The following is a 17,071-nucleotide window of genomic DNA, read 5'->3' as shown; positions in this document are numbered from 1 at the left end:
AGGTTGGTAGGGGGAGAGCAGGACAGTGAGGTATGACGGGGCAAGGTGGTGGATGGCTTTGTAGGTGAGGACCAGGATCTTGTATGTGATCCGGTGAGAGATGGGATGCCAGTGAAGCTGTTTTAGGACCGGAGTGTGTTGCCAGGATGTGGAGCGGGTGATGAGACGTGCAGCTGAGTTCTGAACCAGTTGGAGCCTTTTGATGGAGGTTGAGCTGATGCCGAGGAGTAGTGAGTTGCAATAGTCGAGTCGTGAGGAGATGAAGGCATGAATAAGTCTTTCGGCAGCAGAGGGAGTGAGTGAGGGTCTGATTTTAGCAATATTTCGAAGGTGAAAGAAGGAGGTTTTGATGACTTGACGGATGTGAGGTTGAATCAAAAAATCACACCAAGGTTGCGGGCCTGGGGAGAGGGGGAGACAATGGTGCCGTCAATATCACCACAGATATAAGTAGGTACATGCAGAAACATGTCAAAGGCGCGTCAGGTTGGCGGCCTGGTCGCCCAGCGTCAGGTTGGCAGCCTGGTCGCCCAGCGTCAGGTTGGCAGCCTGGTCGCCCAGCGTCAGGTTGGCAGCCTGGTCGCCCAGCGTCAGGTTGGCAGCCTGGTCGCCCAGCGTCAGGTTGGCAGCCTGGTCGCCCAGCGTCAGGTTGGCAGCCTGGTCGCCCAGCGTCAGGTTGGCAGCCTGGTCGCCCAGCGTCAGGTTGGCAGCCTGGTCGCCCAGCGTCAGGTTGGCAGCCTGGTCGCCCAGCGTCAGGTTGGCAGCCTGGTCGCCCAGCGTCAGGTTGGCAGCCTGGTCGCCCAGCGTCTGGTTGGCAGCCTGGTCGCCCAGCGTCTGGTTGGCAGCCTGGTCGCCCAGCGTCTGGTTGGCAGCCTGGTCGCCCAGCGTCTGGTTGGCAGCCTGGTCGCCCAGCGTCTGGTTGGCAGCCTGGTCGCCCAGCGTCTGGTTGGCAGCCTGGTCGCCCAGCGTCTGGTTGGCAGCCTGGTCGCCCAGCGTCTGGTTGGCAGCCTGGTCGCCCAGCGTCTGGTTGGCAGCCTGGTCGCCCAGCGTCTGGTTGGCAGCCTGGTCGCCCAGCGTCAGGCAGGTTTTGAGCTGTTTGGGTCCGTTCAGGGGCAATTGAACATCTGCAAATTTTTGAATAGCTGCCTCAGCTTCCACTTCATTGGTTTCCAGTTGTGCTGAAAAATACGTAGAAATCGTTAACTCCCAACTACCCTTGACATTAATACTGTAAATAATTTACCATTAAGGCTTCTTTGTTTTTGATTAAAAACTAAAGTATTAAGACTTCCTTTTAAGTCTTGATACCTCCAAAACATTGAATTGGTAATTAGGCCAGTGGAGTTTGTTTACATCATTACAGACTCTGAATTGAGATTAAGTTAGCACAGCAGTTGCGTTCATGTGCTGCATTTACTTGGTTTTGGAAATTCCACAATCTCTACAGAGCTACCTTAGCTTAAGTTGGCTGACTGACTATAAGTGTCTGAATAATTTGAGAAGCCCGCTTTATGCCTACATTGTATGGTCAAAATAGCTTAAATTAAACATGGGTTGGAATCCCCATTCCAAAAGCTAGACAACTGAACCTTATTTACTACATTGTGCCACAAAGAACCTCAGCTGTAAACACAATTGCAGCATTTTCCCAATATGGTTTCATAGAACCTGCTCACCTTTTTTAGCGGCTTGGATCAACTTGGACTCCACTGACTGGAGAAGTGCAAAGGCCCTCTTCATGGAGATATCATTGGGAGACACATCTGTAGTACAAAATAAATTTAGTTAGTGTCCGTAAGTAGCTCTTGAAAGATTCTGTCACTAACGTCTTTACCTCTAATCATTCTCCTCTGCAGCTCATCATCATGTCTTTCATTTGTGCCGCCAACTGGCAAACTCAAGCCTAAGGACAATGCAACTGCTGTTAATCAAATGTTTCTGCTGTTTGACGCCACATATCATGAACTCGCTAAATTTCATTTGAGTAATTGAGTAATTTACCCTACTCTTTACATTCGCTATACTCCACTACATATTTGAATACAAGCTTCAAACAGAAGAAATGTAACAACCTTTGTTAATTCAAACAGTCAGCGCACAAACAACAAAGACCCAAACAGCTGCCATCACTCCAGTCACCAAGAGAAACTGGTTCCTGTGCTACATGCCAGGTAAAAAACCCATCATGCAGGTAGCACAGCTGTTGCTGATCAGCTCTGATTGTCTCTCTCTGCAGAGTCAGTGCTAGTTGAGATTCAGCCCAGGAAAAATGGGAATTTGGAAGCAAGGGACATGTACAGACTATATTGTAAAGAAAGTCCAGGAAGTTGTGTTTTTACAAGAAAGAAAGTCAATGATGTTTGTCTGAACACTGTTAGACTTTTTTTTGTAAATTTGCGTTAACTTACTGGCAACGTGCTGTAACTTCCTGATTACAGTATCATAACTGTACATGTTTTTTTACAGTATAAGACCCTTACTGTAACTTAGTTTTACAGTAGTAAAAATATCCTTGGTTTTACTGTTTAAAGAACTCCACAGTGGCAAAGCCCCAGGGATTGATAAATTCGTTGAGAAATACTGTAAGGAGAGGCTGTCTTGGTTGACATACCTCTTTAACATTACGTGGAGGTCTGTGGCAGTGCCTAAGGAGTGGCAGACCAGGGTGGTTGCTCCCCTCTTCAAGAAGAATGGCATCTGCCCATTACAGGAATATCACTATGCTCAGGCTCCTTGGTAAACTCTACTCCAAGGTGCTGGAAAGTCAAGTTTAGCCAATCCTCAGCAAGGAGTGTACCAATGTATGTAACATTTCAGCAGTTGAAAGTGGTGGGATTTGAACCCACGCCTCCAGAGAGACTGGAGCCTTAATCCAGCACCCTAGACCGCTCGGCCACACTACTTGCAAGTATCACTTCCCCAGATCGTGACAAACACAAGGAACGTAACTAACGGTATGCTTGTCAATGTTATTGGAACAAAACATTTGCAAGGGAAAAGCCAATCCTTACATTCTAAAAAACGTTATCACTCTTTGTCATTTTTCTCTGGCATTGTTGATTTTAGAATATTGTAACTAATAAGTAGGTTTAGGTCTGTGTGAATATGGGCTGAGCATTTACCTGGGCTGAATATGTGAACATCTTCTTTTGCATATTCACTGTAAAGAGCCATTACCCCTCCAACTGCCAACTATTGTTCCAGAGACAATAGGATTTACAGTTTTAGATTGCAAGGTAACTGTCAAAGACCAAAGACTTCAATGAAATACCTCAAGGGATCAAAACAGTTTGTCAAAATGGGAAAGTTCATGTTTTTTGATTAGAAATTCGAGCACAGTTGTTCATCTACCATTCAAAAACAAAAGTACTATCATGAAACACATATAACTCAGATTACCTAACTACAGCTCTGATTCAATACAGGCCAATGTCAGCGATCGTACAGATCTTTCTGCAGACCTTCACCGGCTAAATACCGATTCCCATACCGGGAGCTAAACCTGGGGCACCTGGTTGAAAACCAGGTATCCTAACCGCTAGACCATATGGGACTGACCACATATTAATAACAGGGATTTCATGAATCAACTCATAGTCTGGCTGGAAACAGGCCTTTGCTTGAACGTGAATGAAGACGCTTCTTAAGAAAGTTTTATCTTGAAGCTTTTGAGTGTCCTTTAGGTTTTTATCTGCTTTAACTATTACCGGACAGCGGGGGCACGGAGCAGAGCAGAGCGGCCGTTAGGGAGGAATCCTCCTCCGTGTTCAGCTCCATTTTGAACTGGCGGTGAAAAACTTAACGTTGGAACTTTATGACGAATAGAGATGTTGATAGGTTGATTTCTGTAATAACAAACACAACTATAGTCAATAGAAAAAGAAAATATATATATAAAAGCCGTCTTGGTTCATCTTTCCACTGTTCCTACAATCACCACTCTGGTCTGGTTGGAAACTAAAGGATCTAAACTAAAAGGATGTTCCTCTTAACTAAAAGGTCTATCTCTGTAGGGATCCATCCCATAATGTTGTCACACACTTAGAATAATGATCTGAGTCTGTCAGCAGCAACAGCACAACCTTTAGTGGACGCTGCCTTTACCTTTAAATTAGGAGTTTAAACAGAGACACAACAGGAAGAATAAATCCATCAAATCAAGCCCCCAATAATCAGCATGTGGCCTTGTTTTATTTCAGGTAGTCACCATGGAGCTGTTCCACATTCCCAGACATTTAAAACAAGTCAATCATTGGCGTTATTCTACGAGTCAGATGAATAAATCAGCTGTTTGCTATTTGAGCTGCTCTGTTTCCTGCTGCTCCGTCATTCTTTAGTGTCCTCTGGAAACAGGTTGCTGTCCTTTATGTTTCTTTTGGATGACATCATCAGTGTCTTTGCTTGAGTCTGAAGAAACTTCAACAGATTTAAAACCACATGCAGTCACAGAAAATACAAACAGGGAATAGAAAATATCAGACAAAGAATATGAAATGAAATGTCCCCAAAGTAAGAAAATATAATGTCAATCTACCAAACAACAATAACTGGAGAGCATCCAATTAAACATGGCCGACTTCCAGTATGTCGGTAATGAAGAGAGGAATGTTTGGACATATTACAGATGAATTTTGTTTTTATTTAACCTTTATTTAACCAGGAACAATCCCATTGAGCAACAGTAACTCTTCTTCCAGGGAAATAAGTTTCATAATACATAAAAGACAGGAAAATGGTTCCATACTACTACAACACAAACAAGACATTACACTTAACTTAAGCAGACATACAACTTAAAAACAGGCTCCACTGAGATTTGAACTCAGATTGCTGCATTCAGAGTCCAGAGTGCTAACCATGGAACACCATGGAACCTTTAGAAGTGTTGCAGGGGTATGCTAGACAGTTTCTTTCACAATAGCCACATGTATGCTATTGAAGGTACACAACAATCACAACAAAGATGAAAAAGCAACAATTACAGGCCACCTTAAGTCATTTAGTTAGCTAAGCGTTCAGAGGATGTGGGAAAAACAAGTCAAGAACAGGTTTTGAAAGACTGGCCACAGACAGTGAATACAGCAGTAGATATGTCTACTGTGTACAAACACATGGTAACTTTACATGTGTTTACAATAAAAATGCTCACAAAACACTGTACTTGCAATTGCGTTTCTTGCGCACATTCATGTTCTCTTAAATGTAAAGAACATTGAAAGTCTTAATTCCCAATATCATGTCTCAGACATTAGTTCTAGATGAATACACTAGCTGTCAGAAGTGGGATTTGAACCCACGCCTCCAGTGGAGACTGCGATCTGAACACAGCACCTTGGACTGCGCGGCCATCCTGACTGATGTAACTAATGTTCAGTAGGACCTGTCTCAAAAATTATAATATAGTAAATTAAACACGCCGTGATATAGTAGTTTCTCAGTCATCCATGTCATATTAAACAAGGGAAGGTTTCTCAACTGTCAGCCCAAATATATGGGCGTTCATGGAGACATGGAAGAAAGTCACCAGGGTGGCAATCTGTTATGGATCCGTCAAAGATGCTTATGAATCCTACAGCAGAGCTCCACTCGGCATGTCTGACCACAACTCTGTTCATTTGGTTCCGTCTTACAAACCGGCACTGAAGAGAAACAAGCTGAAACAAAAGTTAGTTCCGGTTTGGTCAGAGGAATCAATCCAGTGTCTACAGGAATGCTACTGCTGCACTGACTGGGATCTATTCAAAAACAAATGTAAGGACATTGATGAGCTCAAAGAGACTGTTTCTGCATACATCCCCTTCTGTGAGGACTTAGTCATCCCTCGTAAATCCATATACATATGTCCAAATAATATACCATGAGTCTCCAATCTGTCAAAAGCATAATTAGTCAACGAAATATTAGCTTCAACCAAGGAAATATTAGCTTCAACCAAGGTTACATGACTGTCAGTTTTTATTAACGTTGCCCCAACGCTTAAAAACAAGAACAGGCTGCAATGTATAGTTAAGGTGCGTGGCGAGAATTCTCACAACCCTCTGACTGACTTAAACTCTGTATATGAGACAAGGTCCCTCAAGAAGGCCCAATAAGTCCTGGCCGACCCTAGTCACCCCCTGAACAGCTGCTTCATCTTGTTGCTGTCTGGCCGCAGATTCAGTCTAAAGCCTAAATGCAGGAAAAACAGACACAAAAACTCTTTTGTCCCTGCTGCTATAGGCTTTTTTAATAAGTCAATGTGAGGTATGGACTTCCGTGTAGTACGTATTTATTTTATTTCTAGATGTATGGCTGTTGTCTTGTATAACCTGTGTGTTATTAATGTTACATGGTGCTGCACAACAAATTGCCCCCCGGGGATAATAAAGACTCCTTGAACCTTGAAGGGCAACAGAACTTGGTAAAAAGGTCCTCCGCAGAAGATTTGTCTCTCATCCAAGAGACTACTTTAGTTGGTTTTTTTACACAGAAAGGGTTGGACACAGTGCCCACTCCCCCACCCATATCTGACAATTGAAAGCTGTGGGGAAAGGGGGTTCCAAAGCTAATAGACCATTCAACAAGCAATTCTGATGCACCATACTGGCCCATTCAGGATGAGCACTGTAAACTCTGACTGCAGCAACACAAGTTCAAATTTCAGTGATACCTAATTTTTATGGTGATTACGAGACTCAATGCAAAGTGTGTATCCCCCATGTAACTCAAAGCCTATCACTTCCAGTCAATACTGTCAAATGTGGAGATCCTTCAAGCTTCAACCAGGTGACTCCTCAACATGCCTCCACCAATGTACTGTTTTCAGTTTAAATGGCGAAGGACATTAAACCTGTAAGCTCACTTTTAACTAAATGTGGAAAGTTGAAAGGTTGATTTTTTTCACCTATAATGTGGCTTAAAACACATTCCACCGAGATTTGCACTTAGATCGCTGGATTCAGAGTCCAAAGTGCTAACCATTACACCATGGAACCTTAAAGTGTCGCAAGTGTTTGCTTGACAGTTTCTTTCATAATATCCACATAATATTGATATGATATAATATTGAAGGCACACAACAATCACAACGAAGATGAAAAAGCAACAATTATTGGCCAACTTAAGTCATTTAGTTAGCTAAGCATTCAGAGGATGTGGGAAAAGGCAAGTCAAGAAGAAGTTTTCCAAAAGTAGAATGGGAGCCAGAGTGTTCCTCTCCTGTGGAACCAGGTTCCAGTTTGGGTTCAGGAGGCAGACACCATCTCCACATGTAAGAGTAGGCTTAAGACTTTCCTCTTTGATAAATCCTATAGGTAGGGCTGGCTTGGGTGAGTCCTGAACCATCCCTTAGTTGTGCTGCTATAGGCCTAGACTGCCGGGTGACTTCCCATGATGCACTAGGTACCTCTCTCCTCCTCCTTCTCTCCATCTGTATGCAACCTCATATGCCTTTGAGATACAAGAACTTCTTCACTTGCGTAAATGGCCTATTTGTGCAAACAAAGGTGGAATCAGATGATCTTGGGTGTAGGTTTGGTGATTTTATTACCCCTAAAGTGTCTGCCGGTGCTTAGCATTATTAGCACCACACTCAAACTATCTGAGCTAACCGGCCTGCTTTTTAAGTGTTTGAAAAAGAAAAATTTCCGGAAACAAACCAGGCGAAATCAAGCAAAATTGGGCGAGTTCTGGATGGGTTACCTGGTTGTGTATGGTTTGTAGGGACTGCATATGTTTTCGGCCTTGCAAAAAAGACATGGAAAGCATAGCTATCCATGTCCAAACCAAGATGCTACATGCTCCCATTCTGTTTCTGGAGGTAGACAGGAATTTCAAACCACGGAGGGACTTGAACCCTCAATCTTCTGATCCGAAGTCAGACGCCTTGTCCATTAGGCCACGTGGTTGCAAGAAAACATATTATTTCCAAATCAGAATTGCCATGGTTTATCTGAAATTCAGGAGCGAGGTAACATTTAAAAAAAAGGCAGACTAATTAGGTGGCCAGTTAGCTTTTGTTGAAGGAAATAGATTGAATGCTAGGCACATTAGTTACCTGTGACTCATATTTGCACTTGCTGAGCAGACAACCTTACAACTGTATGTTTTTGGCCTTGCTACAAAAGACATGGAAAGCAGAGCTATAGAGATTGAGACTTGTTTTGCGCTAATGGCCAATTTGTGCATAAAAAAGGTGGATACAGATGCTCTTGGGTGTAGGATTTGGCGATTTTAGTACCCTAAAGTGTCTGCCGGTGCTTAGCATTTTTAGCACCACACTCAAACAATCTGAGCTAACCGGCCTGCTTTTTAACTGTTTAAAAAGAACAGATGTCCAGAAACAATTAAGGCCAAATTGAGCAAAATTGTCCGAGTTCTGGATGAGCTGGATTAGTTGTACACTTTGGCAATTCTGAACACTTTCAGACACTGTTGTATCATGTAAGTAACATGCACAAGTCTTCAAAAAGAAATGTGGCTGTTTTTCATGCAGGTTTGCATCATAACAATGAGGGTGCTAAATGAACAATGGCCAACCTACATCCATCTTGTTAGCACCCAAATCTCTGTGCTGATCTCCCTGCTTGAATGGCAAGTCATCTGGTGGATTTTTCCCATCAAGAGGAAGCGGATCAAGAGGGAGAGTTGTTTTATTGTACTCACCAGCAATAAAGTTTATTTGTCCACAAATTGCATTAGGTTATCAACGTTTTCAGCGAAAAAGAATACCACAGCTCAAGTCCCTGATAAGGCAACAGCTTGATTGTATGATATGTAAAAAGTGCTTGCTAACGTCATCTGTCATGCAGGTTTGCAGGATGTTCACAGTCTGCTAGTGGCCATGATGAGTTGGGACTTTGAGCTTTTTAACCGTTTTGGTCAATTTAGCCAATTTTCAACCAGTTTGTGCAATAACATTTGGTGTTCTCAGGCATTGTGCAAATTATGGTCTACCCTCCTGCTTTCCAGAAGACCGTGATCATGGCAACAGCTTAATGGTCTTCATTTACTTAAACTTCAATCTGTAGTTCAGGAGATTATTTTTTCCACAGCCAGTAGTTTTAGAAGCCTGGGTAGCTCAGTCGGTAGAGTATCAGACTTTTAATCTGAGGGTCCAGGGTTCAAGTCCCTGTTCAGGTATAGAGTTGCACATTCTGCTAGATGAGTTGTCCATTTGACATGCCTGTATGGACATGGACCAATTCAGACACTATCATATCATGTGTTCCATGCACAAGTCTTTAAAAAGAATTGTGACTGTTTTTCAAGCAGGTTTGTATCATAACAATGTTGTTGGTAAGTCTAAATGAACAATGGGCCACCTACATCCATCTTGCTAGCACCCACATCTCTGTACTCATCTCCCTGCTTGGATAGTATGTCCAAGGACATACCACATATGTTCTATCACCCTTTTCATTGGTTTGCTACCACTCTTAAATAATTCCTTTCATTGTATCAATCTCAGAAATAACCAAAGAATGACAAATTCCATTCATGTGCTTGTGCCAGTATTCAACCACCTGTCACTATATTTTCAGCAGCAGTAGTGTTTTTTTGTTTTTTAAAGCACCTACCCCATGTGAGGGTTGAACTCATGACTTTCAGATTATGAGACTGACGCGCTGCCTACTGCGCCAATGAGGCTATGAAAGGCATTGCAATGGTTTGCAAAATTTCAGAAAAACTAACAATTTGGTCGTCAATCTTAATAAAAACTATGTATGTGGAAACCTATGTACTCACACAAAGGCTAAAATTGACCCTATATGCTTTGTCATGACCCCATGAAAGGGGAGACAAAAGACTGTGTGCAAAGGTTGTATACATGTATGCAAGGTGTATGCATGGATGAGTGTGAGGTATGGTGTCAGCGATTTATGCTGGACAGTGTAAAACTAACAAAGATGAGGGGGAGAGGTGCTGGACTGAGAGACCTCTAGGGCAATCACAGATGCACAACCAATAATAAAACACTACTGGTGAATACGTTCAGAAAATGAAGAACATTGTTCAGAAAGCTTAATGAAGCTTCATTTGACCATAACTATTACCACCTGAACCTGGTAAAAGATATGAGGTACTCCTGCATAGCTAGCCAGAGATTTACCTCCTGTAGATGGTGGTCGGCATGCCAACGAGGCTTGGAAATTTGCAGATGGTGATTCAGAGGAGATGTAACAGTTTTAAGTGTAAAGTAACTAATTTTCTAAATTGTCCGCCTACAGTGCCAACGAGAGCTCTTGTCTAATATTACCGGGTACGCAATAGCTATTCAACTTTAGAAGGTATTGTTGATCTCAGAAACAACGATAGACAGCACCATCTTACCACAACGCCCATGTTTGTGTTCCTTCAAAGTTTGCAAAAACATTCACATGAACTCGCAAATCAATTGATGAGAGATTTGGAGGTCATAGGTTCAATGTCAAGGTGACTGTGTCCTCATGTCTGTCCATCCGATTCTTGTGAATGCAATATCCCTGAACGCCTAGAGGGAAGCAATTTAAATTTGGCATACATAACCACTAGGAGTCGCGGTTGAACTAATTTCAATTTTGGAGGTCAAAGGTCAAGGTCACTGTTTCATTACTCCTCCAGAACTGTATATGTATTTCTCCTGAACTGGTGAGCTTTGGACATGTAAAGCCCCAGTGGCCTAATGGATAAGGCACTGGCCTCCTAAGCCAGGGATTGTGGGTTCAAGTCCCATCTGGGGTGAATTTCAGCAGATTGGCACAATGGAAGTGTCATGAGGCCTCTGACCCAGAGGTTGATGGATTGAAACCATCCTCTGCTAACTCTCATTTCCATGGTGAGATGAATCATGATCTAATTGCTGGAAAAGTTGTTGCCAGCCCGTGGCAAGTCATGTTCTGGCAGATTAAAAACATCCACTACCCTGTCAGGATCCTGTAGTTTTTTGTTGGTTATCGGTTGCATGGATGGGACATCAATACCCCGGTTCTATCACCTGATCGCTGTCTTGTCTTTGTCGTTCAACAACTATTTGGGCTCACACCTTAACGCACCCGAAGCATCTCAGCCTAAAATCACGCTGCACCTCAAAGGACTCTCAGCACTCCGCTGTGCTTTTGCAGAAGAGCGCCTTGTTTTCTTTTAGCTTGGGAAAAGGCTTTAGCTCATGACAAGGTAAACAGATTGCACCATTGTGCTACTCCTTAGTGTGTCCACTTCAGTTATGTATTGAAGCACATCCTTAGAGCTAATGGCCCTCATTTATTAACCTAACGTACGACAGGCTTCACGTGAGATTCATGAAACGTTCGTATCACACCAATCAGAGCGTAAGAATGATCGTACATTGATAAATGCAGCGGCTAGAAACGATTGTAATTTTAATATCACGCCCCAATATATTCTCAGTTTTGAGGCCTCGCCTCTATTATTTATGACATGGCCAGACATAATCCGGCTAAGAAGCGACACTTTTCAGAGGTGGGGATTTAAAGCTTGACATCCCAGGTGCTCTGGTGCAGCCAGATACCACCAGGCCCAGGGGAATATGCCGCCTAAGAAAAATGCAATCCTACCCGATGAGAAGAATAAACATTGTGAAAATAACGAAAATATGAATACATTAAACATATACGGGTATTGAAATATTGCTGCAGTCTCAGTCTTTGGATGGTATAGGTAGCGCCCCGTCAGACATGTCATGATATAGCAGGATGTCATGACTGAGAACTTACTATATCATGACATGTTTAATTTACTATAATAATTTTTGAGACAGGTCCTACTGAAGAGCTGTTGGATCAGTCAGGATGGCCGAGCGGTCCAAGGCGCTGCGTTCAGATCGCAGTCTCCACTGGAGGTGTGGGTTCAAATCCCACTTCTGACAACTAGTATTTTCATTTGGAACTAATGTCTAAGAGTTGATATTGGGAATAAAGAACTTAGCAGTTCTTTATATTTAAGAGGACATGAATGTGCATGAGAAACGCAATTCCAAGTGCAGCGTTTTGTGAGCATCTTTATTGTCAACACATGTAAAGTTCCTTAGGGGCCCGTAGTGGATGAAATGGTAAAACATTTGGCCCTGGATGCATAGAATTCCTGCCATATTGAGAGACAAAGTTGGGTGTCCTGACAAAAAGGGTCTTGAACTCTATCTTGCCGACCTCTATTTTTTACTGTTTCTTGTTATGTCACGGCAAGAAGTATTATGCTTTTGAGTCGTTGTCCATCGCTACATCAGAATCAGAAATAAAAAAAACATCAACATATGCAGTCTCTGTGGCGCAATAGGTCAGCGCAGTCGGCTGTTAACTGAAAGGATGGTGGTTCAAGTCCACCCAGGGACGTTTGATGCTTAAATAACCTGGAGTGAACCAACTCTGGGATTTATCCTTCTTCAGGAGACTATAGAGCAGCCTGAAGATAACCCAAGTGGCCTTATGTCTATCAGAAGATACAGTTCTGGAAACCATGTACATATTAATCTTTACGGTCATCAGAGATGGGAAGTAACGAAGTACAAATACTTTGTAACAAAATAACAAAGTACAAACACTTCATTACTGTACTCAAGTAGATTTTTCGGATATTTTTACTTTACTCTTTATTTTTTTGGCGACTCTTTACTTTCTACTCCCTACATTTTACAAAATTGCTTGTTACTTTAGTTTTGTGCTAAAGGTTGTCTATCAGGTGTGATTGGAGTCCATGTCGGAGAATAGCGCGGACATGCACCTCACACCACGAGCAGGCGCGCACGGCACACGGAGACAAAAGTGAGAGAAAAGAAAAAGAGACTAGCTGTCTGGAGGATAACCAGTTGAGATCGTGTGCGTCTTTGAGAACTGTAAGTCATAGAACTGATGTTGTCAGTTCATGTAAGCCTGTTGTTGTGTTGGTCTGTAGTTCTGGTACATTTAAAAGTTAGCTTGTTTACGTTCTTCTACTGTTGGCTAGGTTACACCTAGCTGTTGATTCGATATAATGGTGATTGTTGAACGTCCTTGCTCATAAGATAATGTAATTAGTAGTTGGTTTATTGTTATTATTTGCTAGCATATATTATTCCTATACATTGTGTATGGTAGCCTTTACAATGTTGTTTATTTCATTTATTACCACACACACATCTAGCAGAGCTGCCCCCCCCCCATGTTTATACTGATGATTGATTGTAATAAATCACAGAGAGAAGTTGTCTCCATCTGTGTTTTAACAGACACACCTGGGCCGAAGTTGGAAACCAGAATCAGCTTTAAATCCAGTTCTAATCTAGTCCTCACTAAATTTCAAATAATTTCCCTGGAGTTACCATTACAAAATTGAATCTAATTAAATTGGAACATACACAAACTTCTCACAAAATCACACTTGAATTCATATCTTGCTACTCGGTCAGAATCTTATTAACCTGGAGTCCCGGTCTCTGTCAATATAAATAGGCTATATGTTTATATATGTTTTAGGCCTATTAGCAGACGGCCATTTAAAATGTAGGCAATGGCATATAAAGAATAAAGAATAAAGAGTCTTTTCTCCATGTCCACTGTAGTTTCTCAGTGTGCTCTCTAGTAACATGTGTCTGGTCCAGGGAGCTTTGTCATTCATAAGGCTACTTTTACTTTTATATTTTAAGTATATTGCTAAGCCTGTACAGATGGAGGAGAGATGAAATGTGTCAGTAATATAGGAGATTGTTGGCTGGAAGTATGGAGATACTAATATGCATTACTTAAAAGGAGAAAACTAAAAATATTCTATGGTCATGTAAGTATGTGTTTTCCAATAAAAGATTGACTTGAGAATAATTCCTTGGTCTATAAGTGATGTTCAGAGGCCCGACATGGCCCTTCTATGTTCATGTTAATATGTGTTTTCCAATAAAATTTGACTCGAGAATAATTAATTAGTCTATAAATGATATAGACTAATTAAACTGATAAATGCTCAGAGGCCCAACATGGCCCTCACCTTGTTCGCAATAGGTCAGCGCAGTCGGCTGTTAACCGAAAGGATGGTGGCAAGTCCACCCAGGGGCGTTTGTTGCTTAAATAACCTGGAGTAAGCCAACTCTAGGGTTTATCATTCTGCAGGTGAATATAGAGCAGCCCAAAGATAACCCAAGTGGCCTTACCTTTATCTGAAGGTACAGTTCTGAAAACCATGTACTGTACATATTAATCTTTACGGTCATTGGTATGCAGGTCACTTGATGTAATACAAGCAAATACATAAGGCCAGACAGAGACAAAAAGTGAGAGAAAAGAAAAAGAGACTAGCTGTCTAAAGGATAACCAGTTGAGATTGTGTGCGTCTTTGAGAACTGTAAGTCATATAACTGATGTTGTCAGTTCATTTAAACTAATGAGGAAGATTTGACAGATCAAAATCAAGTCCAGGAACTTATTCTTTCAAACATCACACCTGAGTCTCTCAAGTCCTGACCATTCCCTGACCGGGAATCGAAGCCGGGCCGCGACGGTGAGAGCGCCGAATCCTAGCCACTAGACCATCAGGGAGTTACATCTTTCAAATTTATCTTTGTAGATGTCAGTTTTCTTTTCACTTACTGGAATGACTCATATTGTTTTAGGCGAGGAATGGCGCCTGGCTAGAGCTTCAGAAGGCAGGACATGACAGATTACACATCTGTCACATAGTCAGTTTGTATTCTTAAATACCAAGTCTCTTGCTGTTCCTTGACTAGTTGGCCACCCTGCTTTGCATCGCTCCAGGTATGTAGAAAAAAAATCTGTTATGCACCTTTGCATTGCGCTAAAATGTCAAAATTTGGACCTGAATCCAACAATAACATTACTTGACACTCACATACATTGGTTTTCAGTTAAAAATGTTGGTTAGGGGTTTAGTTACTGCTTGAAAAAATGAAAAGAATTGTTATTGTGATGGAGGCAGATGAGTGTTTTATGACCCATCAATGATGACAAAGGACACATCCTCTGTCGGGGTCTGCTTTAAAGGAAATGGTACTCTTTAAAACGTTAAACTAATGAGGGAGAATTTGACAAATCAACCAAAAACTTGCTCTTTTAAATCTGTATCTGTCAAGTCCTGACCATTCCCTGACCGGGAATTGAACCCCGGCCGCGAGGGCGCCAAATCCTAGCCATTAGACCATCAGAGAGTTACATCTATCAAATTTAATTCAACATATTGTTGGTTATATTGTTTTAGGCAAGAAATGGCGCATGGCTAGAGATTTAGAAGGCAGTGGTGCAAATGCAAAACTGCCTGTTTTTATTTAATTACATGGTAATATACAAAAACAGAGGTGTAGTGATTACTTGGAAATGCTTCCGGTAGTTTCTGAAATAAAAAACAATGAATCGTGGTGGAAAATGCAAAACTGCCTGTTTCAATTTTATTACATGGTAATATTAGAATAACAGAGGTGCAGAGATTAGAGATGCAGAGATTACCTGGAAATACTTACCATGAAATATGTCTTGTCCTTCACGTACGTAACGCTGTGCAATCTGACCAGCAGCTAAACACCTTCCACCATCAAGCACTGGCGACCGGGATCCTTGTACCGTTTATTTGAGTAACAAAGGTGAAAACGGGAGAAAACACAATGACCAGTTACTTAGATAGTAATGAGTCACAGATATTAAACAAAGATAATTGTAAAAACAATATAACTACCAACAGGCTAGCAAAAATGTAAGATGAATAAAGAAACAAGTAATTTATTGTTTACAGTGTACGTAGTATAACCTATGTTGGGTATCTAAATAAACTAAGATATACTTACATGTGGCATTACCCAAGATAAAATTGGCAAACTAGCTTACTGAAGTATACCGTCAGATAGGCTGAACAATATTGTGTTTTAGCATTGACATCGCGATGTGCGCATGCGTGAAAGTCACATTGCAGGACGTTACGATGTTCAATTCAATTCAATTTTATTTATAGTATCAATTCATAACAAGAGTTATCTCAAGACACTTTACAGATAGACCACACTCCAGAATTTACAAGGACCCAACAGTTCTAATAGTTTCCTCCAGAGCAAGCAACAGTCCGACAGTGGCGAGGAAAAACTTCCTTTTAGGCAGAAACCTCGGTCAGACCCAGGCTCTTGGTAGGCGGTGTCTGACGGGCCGGTTGGGTTAGAATGAAGAGTGGCAATAAAAATAGAAAAAATTAGTAGTTTGTAGAAGTTCTTTGTATAGTTCAGCATAGCAGGATGCTGTGCGGCATTACAAGGCACAGCAGGACGTAGCAGGACGTAGCAGGGCACCGCAGTGTAGCAGTTGAACATGGCATCACAGAACGTGTAGCGGGACCATGGCGACAGCTGCTACCCTGATTTCGGAGCCTCTCTGATCCAAGGGAACATGCTGGTGAAAATGATGTTGACGTTAATACTTTTTTGGCTGCTTGATAAAAATAACCTTTCACCGTTTCTCCTTTACATGATTATTACCATCGAACCGTTTCCCCTTTAAGACAGGTAGCCATGTGGGCAACGTGTGGATGTGACGTTAGTCCCGACCGGGTTTGGTATGGGAAGTGAGGCTCTCCGTTGTGTAGGAAAGTAGCCTACCGTTGGCACAGCTGCCTCTGACACAGTGTGTCATAGTATTTGATGGGTAGTGAGTGACGCTACAGTAGTTGGGGTTTTATGTTCTCCTCAATAAAACTAAACCCCCTGATTAATGCAACATAATCACAACGTCTCCCGACCATTTCCCACCGCAGAAAGCTGCTATCAGCCAAGCTAAAGCTAATATAGTTAGCTTAAAGAAACAAGCAGAAAGGCGCTACCAGCCAGGCTAAAGCTAATATAGTTAGCTTAAAGAAACAAGCAGAAAGGCGCTACCAAGCCAGGCTAAAGCTAAAATAGTTAGCTTAAAGAAACATGCAGAAAGCTGCTACCAGCCAGGCTAAAGCTAATATAGTTAGCTTAAAGAAACAAGCAAAAGCTGCTACCACCAGGCTAAAGCTAATACAACTACCCAAAGAAACAAGAGGCATGCAGGTCTGGTCAGTTTATCAAACTGACGAGCTGGCCTCGCTAGTCGACCACACCTGAAATTTAGAGGAAGCAACATGCAGTCACTGTCATTCACGTTAACCTGGA

General features: G+C 42.0%; 4 non-coding genes across 4 annotated transcripts; 3 read left to right on the top strand and 1 right to left on the bottom strand.

Moving 5' to 3' along the window:
• Positions 1 to 7,813: 7,813 nt before the first annotated feature.
• On the bottom strand, positions 7,814 to 7,886 carry trnar-ucg (transfer RNA arginine (anticodon UCG)). Its single transcript has one exon. It is a non-coding gene; the product is annotated as a tRNA-Arg (tRNA).
• Positions 7,887 to 9,047: 1,161 nt separating this feature from the next.
• On the top strand, positions 9,048 to 9,120 carry trnak-uuu (transfer RNA lysine (anticodon UUU)). The gene has a single exon. It is a non-coding gene; the product is annotated as a tRNA-Lys (tRNA).
• A 1,508-nt stretch (positions 9,121 to 10,628) lies between these two features.
• Positions 10,629 to 10,701, top strand: trnar-ccu (transfer RNA arginine (anticodon CCU)). The gene has a single exon. It is a non-coding gene; the product is annotated as a tRNA-Arg (tRNA).
• Positions 10,702 to 11,762: 1,061 nt separating this feature from the next.
• trnal-cag (transfer RNA leucine (anticodon CAG)) lies at positions 11,763 to 11,845 on the top strand. The gene has a single exon. It is a non-coding gene; the product is annotated as a tRNA-Leu (tRNA).
• Positions 11,846 to 17,071: the final 5,226 nt, after the last annotated feature.

Source organism: Etheostoma spectabile, unplaced genomic scaffold (assembly GCF_008692095.1).
Source record: "Etheostoma spectabile isolate EspeVRDwgs_2016 unplaced genomic scaffold, UIUC_Espe_1.0 scaffold00003638, whole genome shotgun sequence".
Classification (NCBI taxonomy): domain Eukaryota; kingdom Metazoa; phylum Chordata; class Actinopteri; order Perciformes; family Percidae; genus Etheostoma; species Etheostoma spectabile.
This window is presented reverse-complemented; position numbering and strand designations above follow the sequence as displayed.